At 37.8% G+C, this 10,741-nt stretch overlaps 2 pseudogenes; both read right to left on the minus strand.

Moving 5' to 3' along the window:
• LOC107647235 overlaps positions 1-6,954 on the minus strand; it is a 30,342-nt pseudogene extending 23,388 nt beyond the window's left edge.
• LOC107647236 lies at positions 7,050-9,392 on the minus strand (annotated as a pseudogene).

Consider the following 10,741-nt stretch of genomic DNA (forward strand, 5'->3'; position numbering starts at 1 on the left):
TTCTTAGTTTAATAATTTTTTTTTTTTGATAAATAATCATATTATTATTTCAGCGGTCAAATGTTAATTATATTATAACTATCTTAAATCTTGCCAAAAAATATTGATACAAGTCTAATTGTTAAATTTTACATTATTTTAGAATTTTTTTAAAAAACAGATTAATTTAAGACCCTTCTAACCATTCCACCTTGATCTATCCGAGAGATTTGGATAGCAATAATGTACGTATACATAAACTGCTATAGGGTGCCAAGGATTAAGCTACCCAATGTTTCTTCATAAACCGCTATACATAACAGCATTTTATGTATGATTGCGTTCTTTCAGAAACCGCTACACCTTCTAAGTAATTCGTTCTATCCTGTAGCAGATTACGTTGAAGTTAGAAACAGTTACACCTACAACGATTTATATAGAATAAAAAAATTACAAATATGTCTATTATTTCAGAAAGTTATAATATGATAAATTTAAAGTCCAATTATTTTATTTCAATAATTTGTCCTATTTTTTATGTAAAAGGTAAAAGCCATAATTTTAATTTTTGTTGTAATTTGTTGGATTGCTACCATCTTCAGAACATGTGTGATTGGAATTGTATGTATTGGATTTTAATTATGTTTTATGTTTTTCGGTCATGGTAAATATCTATTTTTTTTACTTTTTTTTTATTTGAGTTACTTCTCTTTTTCTATTAAAGAGTTCTTTATTTTGCTCTTATTTTTTATTTTATTTTTTGTTTTAATTTATAATTTTTTTTTAGTTTTGTCTTTTAAAATTCAACTAAATTATTTTTTACTAATGATTATAAGTAGGGGTGGCAAAATGGTTTGAACCCGTCGGGCCGACCCGCTAAACCCGCTAAAAATGCGGGTCGGATTAGGATTTAGAGCCCGCCAAATTAAAAAAATCCGCCAAATTCACACCGCCAAATTGGCAAGTTTTGGCGGGGAAGGCCGGGCTAGAGAGTTTTTTTTAATTAAATAAAAGAGTGATTACTATTATAAAATTAATAATTATAGAATTTTCAAACACTTTTGTTTTGTTTTTATTCTTCTTTTACTTTTTAACATTATTTATTTTATTTTACAGTTTCGTATATTTGCTCAAATTATGTGATTTATTTTTTAAAATAAAGATGGTTCTATTGACAAATATTATTTTGAACAATTTTATTAAAGTTTAAAATAAAAAAAAGAGTTAGTAAAAAAATTTATATTATAATTTGACTATTTTTTATCTGTATTTAATTTTTTAATTATTATTTTTTGGTTAATTTTAATAAATTTTATTTAAAAAAAAAGAGTCAAGTGGGCTAGCTCGCCGACCCGCCAATCCGCCATAAAATGAGGCGGGTAACCCATCTTAGTTGGCAGGGCGGGCGGCGGAACGGGGCGGATTAGGACGGGCCGACCTGCTTTTCCACTCCTAATTATAAGAGGGAAGAAACAGAGCTAGATTATTTTTTTATCATTTTAAAATTACCAAAAAGTGTGTATTTTAATCATTAAAATTAAATTTAAATTTTAACATTTTAATTTTTATTAAATAACATTAATCTTAAAAAGAGATTTTGGTGTTTCCAAAATTAATCTTAAACATGATATTTTAATAATTTAAACAACATTAATTCTAAAAGAGTAATTTTGTTCCTTAAGTCCCACAAGTTTGATCCTGTAAAATCTGACCTATTTTTTTATTGAGCGAAAGGTACAAAATAAATCAGATTAATTTTTCTATCAAAAGTAATGTGTGAAATCTTCGATTTTTTCTTTCCCCTTTCTCTATCCCTATCTCGTAGGTATAGCGTTTGATTCAATGGAGAACCTTTTCTTCTGTATCTGTATGAATCGATATTATTACATTAATTAACCTTTAAATGAATATTTTAGAATTTTAAAATAAATATTTAAAAGGGATATTTTATCTTTTTTAATTCCAAATATTAATTCTTAATCTTTTAAAAATCAAACAACTCGAATCCTAAAAAAATATTTTAATCTTTTTGAAATTAATTAAAAAATTACTTGTTAATTAGAATAGCTAATAAACCACTGTTTGCTTAGTCCGTTAATCTTTGTGGGATCGACAATCACTCACAGTGAGTTATTACTTGGTACAACCCGGTGCACTTGTCGGTAAGTTGTGGTTTGTAAAATTCTGCAACCACGGAACAGTGGCTACACAACGGAGTTCAGGACAGTGGCTTCGAAGTTCGAACGGTGGTTGTGCGATCGAGGAGAAAGAAGTTTGTAATAATCAACATCGACTCCAACATCAACCCTTCAAGAATCCTGCCAACAGTATGAGTAATGAACTGCGAATCGGCGGCATAATGGTCGTGATCCTCGCAACTCATCTCCACCATCTTGTAACCTTCTCTGAAAAATGCATTGAGGAACTTCTCACAACGAGAAACACAGTGCTCCTCGTAGAGGATACAAACCTTCTCGAAGATGAAGGGGAGGCTGGTCCATCCGTCAAGTGCGGACTGTGGTTCGAACATCGGATGAGTGCAGAGGACATCGAAATCAGAGGAGAGGAGCTCAAGGTGGAGCTTCTTGGGGAATTCTTTGACAGAGAGGACGTCAACGAAGAGAGTGTTGTGCTTAAAGCACTAGAGAGGGAGCGTGATGAGCACGCGCTCGGTTTAGATTATGGAGAACTAGAGGAGGATCACTTCGAGATGCTCTTCGCTTAGGTCATGGGGGTTTTGGATATACACCAAGATTTCTAGCTCTGACGGAGTGGTCAGAGTGGGAGTGGACAAGGACGGTGTGGCCCTGGCAGACTAATGTGGTTGCAAAGAACTGGCCGAAGTTGTCGAAGCCGAAAATTGTGATCTTGAGGTGCTGGGAGATAGTGAATTCCTTGGCGAGCTTTGACTTGTAGTCAAAGAGCTAAGTGGCTTCAATGGCGCGCATGCAGAGTTTTTTTAAGTGGAGGAAGAGCAATAGCGATTCAATTTGGATGGTAGTGAGAATGTGAATAAGAGGAGAGAGTCACGGTTGAGGATACGGTGGACAGTGTAATCTGGGGAGTGATTGAATGGGGTTGAAGGGTTGAAGGTGTCAATGCAGAGCATGGTTGTTCCGGCGGCGGTTCTGACTGGTTAGTCGTGGCTGATTTTCTGAAAAATTGATCTGGATGATGTCGTTTGGATTGTGATTAGGCTCTGGAGGTTGCGACAGAGTTCAGGGAGCTAACGCTGGTGGGACATTGGCTACGTGTTGGAGGCAGGAGGTTGCGATGGAGTTCAGGACAATGGCTTCGAAGTTCGAACGGTGAATGCGTGATGGACGTGAAGGAAGTTAGTATTAATCGGTGTCGACTCCAGTATCAACCCTTCAAGAATCCTTCCAACGGCATTAATATTGAACTTCAAACTGGCGGCATAACGGTCCTGATCCTAGCAACTCATCTCCACCATCCTACAACCTTCTTTGGCAAATGCATTGAGGAACTTCTCACAGCAAGAAACACAGTACTACTCATCGAAGATACGAACCTTCTTGAAGACGAAAGGGAGGCTGGTCTATCCGTCAGGTGCAGACTCAGGTCTAAACATTGGGTGAGTGCAGAGGACATTGAAATCAGAGGAAAAGAGCTCAAGTAGGAGTTTCTTGGGGAATTCTTTGGCGGAGAGGACGTCAACAAAGAGAGTACTGCACTTGAGGCGCTGGAGAGGGAGCGTGATGAGCACGCGCTTGGTTGAGATTATGGAGGAGCAGAGGAGGATCAGTTCGGGATGATCCTCGCATAGGTCATCGGGGTTTCGAAAGAACGATACGCCAAACTTCCTGGCTGCGGTGAAATGGTCGGAGCGGGAGTGGGCAAGGATAGTGTGGCCTTGGTAGATGATGGTATGAACACGGAGGGGTCTGTAGGTGGAGGAAGAACAATAGGCATTTAATTTAGACGGTAGTAAGATTGTGGATGGGAGGAGAGAGTGACAGTTGAGGGTATGGAGGACAGTTAATCTGGGGAGTGATTAAGTGCGGTTGAAGGGTTGAGGGTTGCAATGGAGAGCATAGTTATTTTGGCGGTAGTTCTGAATGGTTAGCTATAACACCCTAACTTAAATCCTATCCTTGAAGGCTTTTAGATAGGGTGTCACTCTTTTAGGAAGCAAATTAACCCAATCGTTATGCAAGGAAGAAGAGAAATATGCATGAAGTTTTGGATAAAATCAATAAGCAATTAAAAGACAAAATTGAACACACACAAGTAAGTTCGAGCAAATAAAATAACAACAAAATTCCCATTGGTACGGTTTCTAATAAAAAAGAAATGCCTAAAAATTGCTATGACAAAAAATCCAACGCATCCTAACTAATTTCATCGAAGAAACTCCCATCCTTATGTCATATTCTATCTTATGTCAGGACCCTTCAGTCTTCCATGAATCGGGGAACCAACAATCCTCTTCCAATACTTTTTTGTGAGATGAAGATCCGATTCCGTTGTGTGGGTGAACTAAGATCTGACGGGGTGCTGAAGTAGGAGAATAAGGCACGTACTCCACCTTTGGACTTCTGCAAAAGGTCAATTACTACTCTGGGTCCTCCTCCACTGGGTCCTCCTCCTGGCTAGGACTGTTGGACTCCTCTTCTCCTGTCTTAGAATTTGATTCGAGGTAGACCACCTCGGGTGACCATTTCTTGGGTGCTGAAGTGTTCGTATCTAGGAAAGTTAAGACAGGAAGCTGGGGGTCTTCTCCTACGAAATCTTGACCTAAGTAGATAGTTTGGAGCACAGAAGTAGTGTTTGTAATTACCCATGCGTGCTTTGAGGGATCATACTCAGAATTCACTTTCGGGGGCGCTGCGTCATCTCTATCCACTGTGTCATGCTCCTCTGGAGATACTATGGGAAAAAGAAGGGGTGAGAACTTAAAAGATCTTAGTAAGAGTGCTATGTGGACACCTCCATATCTATCCCCATCTCACTTGCGGGATTTTAAAAATATGGCATGGTATGCATATATAAAAGAAAATAATAAAATAATCAACATAGATAAGCCCAACAAAGGAATGGATGATCAACATAATCATAACTTACTGGATACACTTTAAAAATAAGAACACAATCAAACTTTCCTTTTCTTAACTTATAGCTTTTATGGAAGGCATTGAGCTCAAGCTAGTATAAAAGGTGGGAGTTTCCTTTCCTTTCCGAAGGTTCTTCTCCCGAAAGTTTTAGCGATCACCTTCCCTTACCGAAGAATCATCTCGATCAATCACCCTCCCTTACCAAGGGGTCATATCAATATGTTGTGTTTGGGGGTCACCTTCCCTTACCGAAAGATCGTTCCCTCAGTTCAATTTACAGACAATGTTATTTAGACATACATAAGAAGAGAATCATTCAAGAAGATAAAACGACAAAAGGACATGTAAAGTAATGATACCATAATGATGATAATGGCACAAGATAGTCATGTACTCCTTAATTAAAGAAATAATAATAATATAATGGCATAAGTTTGGACAGTGTAGCATCATATTTTTAAGGCACATAACGAGAATAAAGCATATTAAATAATCGAAGTAAGTTTATGGAAAGGCATGTACTTTTGGCTTAAAAGGCTTGTAAGATGGCAGTAACAAGTATAGGAATAACATTCATCACAAAACACAGAAAATATGCATGTACTCTTGATAAAAAAAAGCTTTAAACAATTATGGGTTTGCGTATAGAAGAAACTTTGATGACAAACATGATGTATGTGTGTAAAGAAAAGGAAAAAGAGAATAATGCCATAAGACACACAACCTTGATAATAGGATAAGAACAATATAGATGGTAAATAATAACAAAATAGAGCATAACGCATGCCAAGCATAAAAGTAACAAAATATAATTTCCTATTTTTTTTCTAATGCCTCTTTATTGACTATGAGGTTGACTCTTGTGTACACAGAATATTTTTGTAGAAAGAGAAGGGGGAGGATTAGTGTTTGAGAAGGGTGATCTACTACCTATTGGTGTACCCCTATTTATATACTTCTGGTGGTAGGTGTGATTAGTGTATTTTAAATTCCAAAGAAGGGTAGTTGTTAGATTCCTATCCGTAATTTAAAATTCTAAGCTTATCTTCTAACTGGTTTTCAAATTTCAAATTGAATTTTCTAGAAAAGGGTGAAGGGCGGTTGTTACATTAGCCGTGGCTGATTTACTGAAAATTGATCTGGACGACGGCGTTTGGTTTGTGTTTAGGCTCAGGAGGTTGCGACAGAGTTGAGGGAGCTGGCGCTGACAGAACAGTGGCTGCGCGACGAATTTCAAAATGGTGGTTTTGAAGTTTGAACGGTGGTTGTACAATGGAGGGAAAGGAAGTTCGGATTAATCGGCGTCGACTCCAGTATCAACCCTTCGAGAATCCTTCCAACAGTATAAGTAATAAAATGCAAACCGGGGGCATAACGATCATGATCCACAAGCTCCTTTAAGATTATGGAGGAGAAAGGAGGATCACTTCGGGATGCTCCTCCTATAAGTCGTCACGATTTTAGAAGAACGATACACCAAGTTTTCTGGCTGCAACGAAGTGGTCGGATCGGGAGTGAGCGAGGAGGTGTGGCCTTGGCAGACTAATGTGGCGACAAGGAACTGGCTGAAGTTGCCGAAGACGACAATTACAATCTTGAGGCACTGGAGATAGTGAACTCCTTAGTTCTTGTAGTCAAAGTGCTGAGCGACGTCGATGGCATGCACTCAGAGTGGTTTGTAGGTGGAGGAAGATCAATAGTGATTCGATTTGTACAGTAGTGAGAATGTGGATGGGAGGAGAGAGTGACAGTTGAGGATACGGCAGACAGTGTAATCTGTAGAGTGATTGAATTGGGGCTGAAGGATTGAAGGTTGCAATGCAAAGCATGATTGCTTCGGCGGTGGTTCTGACTGGTTACCTGTGGCCGGTTTTCTGAAAATTGATCTAGATGACGTCATTTAATTTGTGTTTCGGCTTAAGCGGTTGCGACAGAGTTTAGAGAGCTGGCGCCGGCGAGACAACGGCTGCGCGACAGAGGTAGAGGGAAGGAAGTTCAAACGATGGTTGCGTGATGGAGCGGAAGGAAGTTCGTATTAATCGGCGTCAACTCCAGCTTCAACCCTTGAAGAATCCTTCCAACGGTATGAGTAATGAACTTCGAACTGGTGGCGTAAAGGTTGTGATCCTCGCAATTCATCTCCACCATGCAGTAACCTTCTCTGGCAAACGCATTGCAAAACTTCTCACGACGAGAAACACTGTGCTCTTCGTTGAGGGTACGAACCTTCTCGAACACGAAGGGGAGGCCGGTCCATCCGTCAAGTGCAGACTCAGGTCTAAACATCGGGTTAGTGCAGAGGATGTCAAAATCAGAGGGGAGGAGCTCAAGAAGGAGCTTCTTGGGGAATTCTTTGACGGAGAGGACATTAACAAAGAGAGTGTTGCACTTGAGGCGTTGGAGAGGGAGCGCGATGAGCATGCGCTCGATTTAGATTATGGAGGAGCAAAGGAGGATCACTTCGGGATGCTCCTTGCTTAGTTCGTCGAGTTTTGGAAGAGCGATACGCCAAGCTTTCTAGCTGCGGCATAGTGGTCGGAGCGTTAGTGGGCGAGGACAGTGTGGCCCTGCCTGACTAATGTGGCTGCAAGGAACTGTGCGAAGTTGCCAAAAATGTCAAAAAACCCATAACATCGCAATATTCTTGATTCTTCGTTCCTAATTCTAACTTTGTCATAAACAAGAGGAAGTTCTTTGCAGCCATTCTTTCCACTCTCCGGTCCAAATATGGGATGTGTGCAGAGAACATCAAAATCAGGAGGCAAGTGTTGAAGGAAGAGATTTCTAGAAAACTATTTGACGGATAGTACATCAGCAAATAATGTAGTTCTCTTCAACCTTTGGAAAGGTAATGATTTAAGAACTTTAACCATAGAAAGGATGAAAATGCAGAGTAAGATCACTTCTGGATGCTGCTTAAAAATATCATCTGCGTCACTGAAATATGAAACCCCCAACTCCTAGCCACATTAGAGTAGTCTGATCTAGAATACGCCAAAACTTCATGAGCTTGACTAACTATAGTTTTCGCAAGGAACTGACCAAAGTTTCCAAAACCAACTATTGCAATCTTGAGCTTTGTGTTCTCATCAGACGGACTAGAATTGTTTGAAGCAAAACCACTTAGAAGAGCAACATCATTGGATATGCATTATTAGTATCATTACTCATTAATCATTATTATGTATTAACATTTTTCCCATCATAAGAACAAAATCTTCCAAATTCAAAATGATTAAGTTGCATGCTCTCAATGTCAGCAAACACAAGCACTCTCTAAAACATCAATCGCAAATATTCACACAATGTAGCAAAAAGACCTGAGAATTTTTTTCAAGTACCAAATATCAAATACCTGGAATGCAACAATGTAGATCTATTATGAGCTCGCCAGAGCAGTGCATGGATGTTATTTCCATCCAACTACTGCAACCTTTTACCGTTCTTCATCAACTGATTCCTGACCACGTGATGCATCCGCGCAATGAGCTACTTCCTGAGATCCCAAAACGTCAAATCAAGCTTCTCCAACACCTCCAAAAAATTCTTATTAAACATGAACAAACCATAATACAAATCAAAGATATATCCAACAGTGTTCTCCACCAATCCCAACAAACTTTTGTACCCTTTCGTATTAATCGGCATCGACTCCAGCATCAACCTTTCAAGAATCCTTCCAACAATATGAGTAATGAATTGCAAACTAGTGGTGTAATGGTCGTGATCCTCACAACTCATCTCCCCAATCCTGCAACCTTCTCTGGCAAACCCATTGAGGACATTCTCACCACGAGAAACACGTTGTTCCTCGTCAAAGATACGAACATTCTCGAAGACGTATGAGAGGCCGGTCCATCCGTTAGGTGCGGACTCAAGTCTAAACATCGGGTGAGTGAAGAGGACGTCGAAATCGGAGGGGTGGAGCTCAAGGAGCAGTTTCTTGGAAAATTCTTTGACAGTGGCTTCGAGGTTGCGACGCTGGCTTCGAGGTTGCGACGGCGACGGTAGTAAGGCGGTGGCTGGACGGAGAAGGACAAGGAGAATGGTTGAGGCTGAGTGACGAGGGTAAAGACTGAAGAATGGCTTTGGCTATTGCGCGCTAGGGACTTAGGGTTTTTGGGTTCCCATCTTAGCCTAAATGATAATAATCTAAATATTTTAATTAAAGACAAGAAAAAAATTTTACTTGGGAGCAATAGATGATAATAATTTTTCAAATAATAATAAAAATTTATTTTTTATATACTTGTATAAATAAATATGTTCCAAGAATTTGGTTACATGGTGTGATCCTTTTATGAGAGCCACAAGCAAGGTCTTTGGTGGCAACCTCATGTTCAGTTCTCCATCTCCAACCCACAATACATGGTTTGTATATTATGCTACTCACTACTCTCTCTTACGAAACTAAATAATTTCCATTGCTTATTATTTTTTCTAAAAATGGAGAAATTCATGCTCAGAGCACACAGCTCAACCTGCTTCCTTCCACTTCCACACACACCAAACTCAATCAACAGAATCTCTCATCATCTTTTGCGCTTCCAATTCTATTCCTCACATTCAGGCTCAAGCTCAGGTTTAGGCTCAAGCCCAGGTTCAGGCTTAGGCCTAGAGTAGCAATAGCATCATCATCATCATCCAGCTCTAAGTCTAAAGTTTTCAATGGCCTTCGAGTTGACAACATTGGACGACGACAACAGGAACAGGAAGCTCCTCCTATTTTGGCTTTTGAGGATGTCTCCAAAATCGTTGGAATTTGGCCACCTTAAAAGAATATTCTAAGAATTTCTTTATTTCTTTGATTTAAACTTTAAAAAGTTTATTACATAATATATATAATATAATGCTTTTTCTTGCAAGGTTAAATTAGCCAAAGACATAAATCTTATTAAAGAAGGACAAAACGTATATTAACAAAATTAGATCACCAATTATACTAACTAGTTACTCCTTTACTCTTTTATTGATACATGCCTCAAATATTCGTAATATAAAAAGTTTAAATATTATTTAATTGGTATTAGTTTATTTTCCTAAATATTAAAATATTTAATTTAATTTTATATATTTTTATTTATGTTTATTTAGTTATTAAATTGAACTTTATGTTAGTAGACTTAGATTTTTCTTATTTTATTTTGTTTTAATAAAAGATTATAAATATTTTTTAAACTATTGTAGTCAACATAAAGAGATTAAAGGAGTGCTAATTTGGCACTTATCTAATTTTTAAGTGTTAATTTAGCATTCTTTTAATCTCTGAGTGCTAATTTGACACTTCTGAAATCTCTCTATATTAACTATAATAGTTTGGAAGATATTTATAACTTTTTATTAAGTTATTATGAAGCATAGATACTTCGCTGAGTTAACGTATCCGTGTGTCGGACACATTTCGAACACGACACTCGTCTGACACACGTGTCTGTTGTATCCAACCGTGTCTTAATAAAAAATAAAAAATTCTTTTTTAGACACGCTTAAACATACCAAAATACCATCACGTGTCAGTGTGACCAATCTTATTCAACATGTATTCTTAAAATAAATTTAGAAATAGTATATATTATTATTTATTAAAACAAAAAATATTTTAAATACTTTATATAATTAAAATAAGACTTTAAAAATAATTAAAAAATTAATTTATATTTTAATATCAATAAAATATTAAAATATCA

The sequence above is a fragment of the Arachis ipaensis genome, chromosome B06, assembly GCF_000816755.2.
Source record: "Arachis ipaensis cultivar K30076 chromosome B06, Araip1.1, whole genome shotgun sequence".
Classification (NCBI taxonomy): domain Eukaryota; kingdom Viridiplantae; phylum Streptophyta; class Magnoliopsida; order Fabales; family Fabaceae; genus Arachis; species Arachis ipaensis.